We start from the raw sequence: 8,395 nt of genomic DNA, 5'->3' as shown, positions 1-8,395 counted from the left end.
TTTTTAAGTTCGTCGTATGGAACAACTGTTCTGTCACAAGCCAGCTAAGTAAGTAGCCACAAATAAAGAAATGAAATAATCCATCACTCCATAACTAAAAATTTTGACCTGTGGCGAATTTGTCCTTCAGGGTTATTTTTATACTCGTCAAGGGTTTTCATAACCTTAAAAAGGTTTGGTCCATTTCATCAGCTCAATATTAACCGATCTTTGACTAGAGCAACAAAGGTTTTCAGCCATAGCTGCCAAGTCCTTGCCACGGTAAGAGGTATCCCAGGGACGATCTTAAATATTCACTTACCGAATGCACCCATGGATATTACTTATAAAAATTCCCCTCTTGAAACAAATAAAATGATGCCGACTTCCTTTCCACTGTAAATGAAAAACCAGTCAAACGAATTCTGGGGGAGAGTCTCGGAGGATATGGCCAAGTGTATATAGTCCCAAGAACGACGAGTCAAAACTGACAACCCAAAAATCATAATATTCAGATCTCAGCCCAATTTCTCCCAAAAGTGACCTCTCTAACTCTGGGATGTAAAGCGACCTGGTGCATACCAAAGTTTGGTTATGCGAAAGTTCACAATCAACTACCAGAATAATATTGTCAATGACTTCTTGAAAGAATTCCTTCGTCTCGTGCAAACGTGGTTGATTGCAGATCGTCGACAACAACATCCACTTAAATGGCCTTTCATCTCAAAGACATCGCTTGCCACTTATCACCATTCAGGGATCCCATTGAAGGTCCTTATTAAATAGAGACTCCTGTCCAGGGATGGCCTGTCAGAAACAGTGACGTAAATGACATACATTTCCGACGTATAATACATACATCAGAAACGTCGGAAACCCACCCAAAACCATTAGGTTTTTGACAAAATAGCTATTTCCATTTATGGATTTGGAAATAATGTATTCTCTTCTCAAATCCATATTAAATTTCAAAATTTTATTCTAAAAAAAATGTAGAATTTTTTATCAGTTCTAGTAAAGAATAGCCCGATATATGTAAAAATAATATATGCAAGGTGTATTTAATAAGGTGTAAGTGACAATCATATGGTTTTAAACTTTTTTCTTTATTGTTTGTAAAGTAAATTGTCAAAAATATTTGTCAACGTTTCATTTCGATTTAAAATATTGTCTTTTGTTTTCGATCATTATTTTTTTATTAATAAATATAATAATGAATTTATAGGGACGGAATATTTGTTAATTCCCCAAGTGACGACAAGGAAGCGTGAGCTTAAATCAGTTCTAAATCCGGTCGCTGATTTGTTCCAGATATTTGCCGCAAGTACAACTTGGGTTCCAGATTGCAAATATACATATGTATATGTGTGTTCTTGTGCCCCCTGTTCCCCTCAAAATCAAGGAAATGGTGTTATATAGCTTGTATTAGAATTTGTCCATTAGTTTTCTACAAACGCCTGGCTAAATATAATTTTTTTTTACAATTTAAAATGAGATTCTGTTGCGTAGTCTATTGACAGATTGCATACGGGTTTGTGGTGTGTGACCGGGGATTTATGTCCTATAATATTTCTACCAAGAAGCCACTTCTTTGAAAATTATATTGTAATTTAAAATATAAGCAAAATCCCCATGGAACCAAGGCATACATGTGGGACACTTTTCAAAATTATTCGACCTGAAGAAATGTATAATTGGTTTTATTTACTTTTGTCAAAACCTATTTGTCAGCATGACAATTTAATTTCCATAACAACAATGTTGTTTTTGTAAAATGTTTGTTGTTGTATCTGATGCATACACCTTATTAAATACACCTTGAATATATGTATGTTCTTGAATATATCGATATGGTGATAATATTCAAATAAATGACGTTTACTACATTTATTACATATTATACAGGTATATGACGTTTTTGTTATTTACACCTTTTTGACAGTCGAAAACATAAAACCTGACATACTTTTCACAGTCGTCCTCTGCAGGATAAAACACTGGATAGCGCAAGAAAGACTGGGAAATTATGCCCGGAGTCTCTAATAAATCAGGACCTTCGAGGAGATCACTGAATGGTGGCAAGCGGCAAGCCGATACTACCAAGGTAAAAGGTATTTTAGGTGTAAGGTCATGGAGGTGGATGTTGTTGCTGATGATCTGGAATCAACCACCAAATGTGTCATTGCCAAGGAAGCCGCAATTTATTTCTGTAGGGGGCCATAGAGCGGAATCGAAGAACAATAACCTAGGAGACGCTAATTAATCAAGGCCTTCTAGGGCGGCCATCAAAGACGACAGAACCTTGTTTGTGTTAGTCGATAAAAGTTGAAAATCTATTTTTGCTTCATATAGCCGCTAGAAATGTTGCCGCCAATATTGTCTAATAGACATTAAAGGAATAGGTAAATCGACTTTTTGTGTTGAAAAATCAATATTGTCTAATCGACATTGCATGAGAAATTGAAAGCCAAGCTTATTGTTTGTCTGTAATTTCAATTCTATGCCTTCCATACCATGCACCGTTGACAGCTCTATATACAGGGTTGCCCATATTCGACGGACCCATCTGGCAACGCCATAACTTTTGACAGAGATGTCACATCGCTTAATGACATACCGCGTTTGAAGCGTCAGTCCAAGCAGATTTTTACCATGAACCAATACACGCCACGCGAGCGCTCTGAAATGGTTAAAATTTACATTCAACAGAAGAAGTCAATTGTAAAAACTCAACGTGCTTTTAAAACATTAAAAAATGTGAGAAGTGTGCCTTCTAAGAACACCATTAAGCGACATATAAAAGTCGACCAAGGCGATCGGCCGAAAATATCGCTGCCGTACGAGCCAGTGTTGAGAGGTCCCCAAGAACATCGCAAAAACGCCGTTCTCAGCAGTTGGGCATGGCTCGGTCCACTTTACAACGGATTATTCGCATTGATTTGCATTTGTTCCCGTACAAAATACGATTGACGCAAAGAATGTTGCCTGCGGACAAGCCTCGTCGATTAGAATGGGCCCAAAGAGTCATCGAAATGGCCGAAGATGACGAGCAATTTTGGAACAAAATTATCGTGTCCGATGAAGCCTATTTCACATTGAATGGGACCGTAAATAAGCAAAATTGCCGTTTTTACGCCACTGAAAATCCTCAGGAGATTCAAGAAGTGTCTCTTCATGACGAAAATGTCACAGTTTGGTGCGGCTTTAGTGCAAAAACGGTCATTGGGCCGTTTTTCTTCCAAAATGAAAATGGCCATGCTGTTACAATCAATCAGGAGCGTTATCGCGACATGATGACCAATTTTGTGATGCCAATTATTCGTCGAAAGCGTATGAGGCAGTTCTAGTTTCAACAAGACTGCGCCCCACTAGGGATACGTAAATCGACTTTCGACTAATCGATTAATCGACTTTTTGTATTAAAAAGTCTAAAAGTCGAAGTCGACTTTTGATCTTTGAGAAAATCGCAAAGTCGACTTTTCAAGATCGATTTTCGATTTTCTTCAAAAATACTTGGTTTATTATCGCAAAGCCGAAATTCTCCAAAAACTACACATTCCAGAACTTTATTTCATCTGATGACAAAAATTTTTATAAATAATTATTGGCTAAGCATAATGCTCGCGTTTAGCCATCCGTTGCGTTATGTGTTATCGAAAATGCAACAACCACAAGGAAACGATAACAAAAACGCTCGAAGTTGTTGTGCACTGCGCTTCGGAGTTAAATATATTTTAGCTTTTTGCGTGCGTTAACGCGATAATAAAAAACGATCAACGCGAACATTCTGTTTAGCCCTTTCGTCGATTTTGCTTTAAGCGGTGTACACACTATCATTTTTGACTGTCAACTTTTTTATCGATTACTGACTGTCCAACAACCATAAATATTTTTGTGGTTGCCTGATGAATGACAAACATGTGAGGCCACACTATCAAACAAGCAAAATTTGGGCAAGAGTGTCATTCAAAAATGATAGTGTGTACACCGCATTAGTTGGTAAAAGTCGATAATAGATTTTGAACAGGTTTGACAAAATCGAAAATCGTTTTTCTGACGAATTTGTTTCCGGGCCGTTTGATGTCGAAAAGTGGTGATTTGGACTGGCCACCGAGTTCGCCCGATTTGACGCCGCCTGACTACTTCTTGTAGGGATATTCGTGATGAAATAGCCGCTATTCCGGCCGAAATGTAGGCAAAAACGATGGAAAATGCAGCAAAAAGGGCACAATACGTCATCAACGCCAGAGGCGGCCATTTGAGAGATATCATATTCAAAAACTGATGTAAACAAATCTACTTGGAACAAATTAAATGATTAACATTGCCAAGCGCAAAATTTTTATTTTTTTCTTTGATTTAAAAAAAAAATGGTCCGTCGAATATGGGCAACCCTGTATTCGCAGCCCTGTCGTTTTTTGTGTGCATCCAATGCGTCTAGGAATAAGTAAATCGACTCTTTGTGTTGAAAATCAAAAAGTAGAAGTCGACTATTGATCTTTAAGGAAATTGCATATTGGTCTTTTCAAGATCGACTTTAGATTTTCGTGGGATAAAAAACCCAAAGCCCAAATCGCCCAAAAATTACACATTCCAGAAGTTTATTTTATCGGTTGACAAAAATTTTTGCATCGATCGGTAAAAGTCGAAAATCTATTTTAAACAGGTTTGACAAAAATCGAAAAGTCAAAAAGTCGAAAATTTTTGTTTTTTACTTCATATTACCCCTGGAAATGTTGCCGGCAAAATTGAAAAAAGAAATCATCTGCCCGTAATAAGTTCTTAGAAGCTTGGTACAGATTTTGGAGGTTTTTGATGCTTGTATTGTCTATTTTGTAATATCTAGTTAAAAATATTACTTTTTTAAAATTTTGCGCTCTCAGTGGAAATGAGATTAAAGCGCATTCTTTCCATTAGATAACACATCACCCTCCCATCTGAAATCCCTAATCCGTATTCCCCCACCCAAATTTCATCGAGTAAAACATTTTTAAAACAAATTATAAAATATAATTAAAAAAATCTTGTTATGTTTAAATTGTTTGTAATTATTTTAAGTTTTTTTATTTATTTTTTTTTCCTTTTCTTTATCCTTTAACGTTGTTTATTTCATCCAAAAGGGTTTGTTACCTGTTGCTTTTTTCTAAAGAGATAATTTCTTCCTTGTCTTCATCTACACCGTCCCTTCTCCCATTATTATTTTTTTTTTTATTTCGTAAAACATTAATGTCAGTTTTGAAAGTTTTTTTTTTTGCCCAGACTATATAATTACAATTTTCGTAAGGCAACATACGGCCTAACAGCAACAAAAACACGACAACTAAATGAAAGGACTTGCGTTGAACGGACATTTGAATGGTTTGATACCGCTTCACAACATCAGTTTGTTGTTGGTGTTAAATTGATCATGTTTTCATTTGGAAACAAAATGTTATTTTTTGTTGATCGCAATTTTCAAATACCCCCTTTTAAAATTAAAAACAAAATACACTCACAAATTAAATTGAACTTGACCCAGAGCTTGTGGGAAATTTGATTTTGCCATTTCCCGTCTGCCATTCGTGTGTGTTTGGCCGGCTAACAAAAATTGCGTGCCAAATATGCGTAAATTCACTGTGGAATGCAGATGTTGACTGAGATCGAGTCGATTTAATTTGAAAAGTAACACAATTTTATTAAACAAAAAAATTATCGTAATTATGGTGTGGTTTTCGCTTGATTGCCACTTACGGAAAAGGAAAGTTTGAGTTTTTGTGTCCAATTATTTGAAAATATTTTATTTTGTTAAGGTCATGATATAATAGCGAGAACTAACCTTGGGAATAAAAATATTTTATATTGACATTTTAGAAATTCACATTCTGTGTAGAAAATTGTATACAAAATATTTTTTAGAATGAAAAAAAATTGGAGTGCATATTAATTCTGTCATTTCGTTTGCCACACCTCGACATATTCACTGAAGGCCCCGTAAAGTATATTTTTGATCAAAACAAACCTCTATGTCGATTAAGTCATTTCCGGCTGTCTACCTTTTGAAATCAGGATAGAACATAAATTAAGTTTGGATGTTTGAAAATAGGATTTATAAGTCCACGGTTTGATATTATGACAATCCTAATCCCACTTTTCAATCGAAGTGTCTAACAATCCGGAAAAAAACATTTTTGCCAAGTAATTTTTAAAATAATGACATATTTTGACATAGATCCCATTCCCTTATTCGATATTTCATAGCATGGCACAATGAATAGGTAGTCCACTTAGCGCAGCTGATGTCTCGATTAACTGTCAAAGTGTGTAATTTCTACTTGAATTCGATGTGCAATGTTGCCAACCATGTGAAATATTATATAGAAAAATTTGACAGATGATCGAGACAAAAACAAATGTTTATACCCTTCACCACACTGTGGTACAGGGTATTATGTTTTGTGCTTATGTTTGTAACAGGCAAACATAGTCGAGATCAGTGTTGCCAAAACTTTGTTGAGGAAAAATGCTAGATTTTGTTGAAAAAAATGCTAGAAAGTGCTAAATAATTTAAAAAAAATAAAAATTTCTAGAACAAAATTGTTAATATTTAATAATGAAATATTAATCGGAAACCCCGTTTTTTCTTAACGGCTATTCGTTGTCGATTTAGCCATGTCCGTCGCATTGAGGTCGCAATATTGAACACACAGCTTTGGAATTTTGCACAACGTTGGTACTACTTCTATGAGTTTTGATATTGGAAATGGAATATATCGGTCCTTTTTGGGTACACCATACCCCAATATTTCTTTTAAGCCCCTTTTTATACCCTCCACCATAGTATGGATGGCACATTAATTTTGTTTTTCCGTTTGTAACTCATCGAAATGATCATTTCTGACCCTATAAAGTATATATATTCTTAATCACCGTAAAATTCTATGACGATATAGCCATGTCCGTCTGTCCGTCTGAGGACAATTTGGTACATTGAGTTCTTATTGGGTAGCAAATATCTCCACTAAAAATTATAAATAGGGGTATTTTGATACTTTGGATTCTTTGAATTCTTATTGGGTAGAAAATCTCTATATTAAAAATTATAAATATAGGTCAATTTTTTTCGGGTAGCCCCCATATAAGGGTACCCCCAATTTCCAAATTTTTGAGTGGTTTTGACCGAATTGGCTGTAATTTAGTAATTTGAGTTCTTATTGGGTAGCAAATCTCTCCACAAAAAAATTATAAATATGGGTCAATTTTTTCGGGTAGCCCCCATATAACGGTACCACAAATTTTCGATATTTTAAGGTTCTTGAGCGCGTTTTTCAGCTGAATTAGCTGAAATTTGGTATTTTGTAGTCGTATATGGTTACAAATATCCCCACCAAAAATTATTAATATTCACCCCATATAACCAGCCTGGCCAAACTTAACGCTTTTTCACTTGTTTATATTAAAATAGTTATCAAATGTCGGTATATGTACACTGTTTGGTATGTTCCCTATATTTTTATTTATAGTACCTGTCAGTATATTTATGGTGGAGGGTATCCAAAGTTCGGCCGAACTTAACGCATTTTCACTTGTTCTGCCTAAATTGCTGTATATTTGTATATTGTGTTCTACCTGGTTATATAGTCTTCTTACTAGGACTTATCAATATTGGGCTACTTTTAAGGGTAGCCCTCATCAATTGCATTGGTTTTAATTTGATTGTTTAAATTTTTTGAGTCAAAAATGTCCTCATAAAAAATTATTAATATGGGCCCATATTTAGGGGTAGCCCTCACAGAGCGGTACCCTCCCCTTATTCGACATTTTGGGGACGTCGGACATGCAACTGAATTGACCAAATTTTTTCTATTTTTTGTTTTGATGGGGTTTGAAATCTTCCTACTAATAATGTCCAAATTTTATTAAGGTAAATAACTGTAATTTCACATTGCGTACAAATATGAAGACAATTATCAATTTTCGTCCCATTTGTGTACTTTTAAGGGTTTATAATCTCATTCCCAACAGCGACTTTAATATAAAAAATATGTTTGCCAACATTTTTCTATTTTGGTCCTTATTCTGGCACAATCCCAATATAAATTGGTACGCTCGCCTTTTCGGTAATCTAAAGTGGTTATAACTTGGCATTCGGAATTCCCACTGAATAAAAAACTATTTTTAGAAAGTTCCAACGTAATTGATGTTCATTATTTTTACATCGCTCTCATAAATTGTACAACTTAATTTGGTTTTCCATTTTCCCAAATAAACAATCTATCAACAGACAATATCATAGTCACCACATGAAGTACCCGACAATTTTTTAAGAAATTTGGAATGCACGGCACATGCTGGATAGCATTGGAAAATCAAATTCATCGCGTGAAACATAATTCAATATGAAATCGAAAAACGGGATTTTTTTGCATTAAAACCAAAA

Source organism: Musca vetustissima, unplaced genomic scaffold, assembly GCF_032173495.1.
Source record: "Musca vetustissima isolate MV318-11 ecotype Yass unplaced genomic scaffold, APGP_CSIRO_Mvet_v1 utg50174, whole genome shotgun sequence".
In the NCBI taxonomy this organism is placed as follows: domain Eukaryota; kingdom Metazoa; phylum Arthropoda; class Insecta; order Diptera; family Muscidae; genus Musca; species Musca vetustissima.
The sequence above is the reverse complement of the archived record's forward strand: the minus strand, read 5'-3'. Positions refer to the sequence as shown.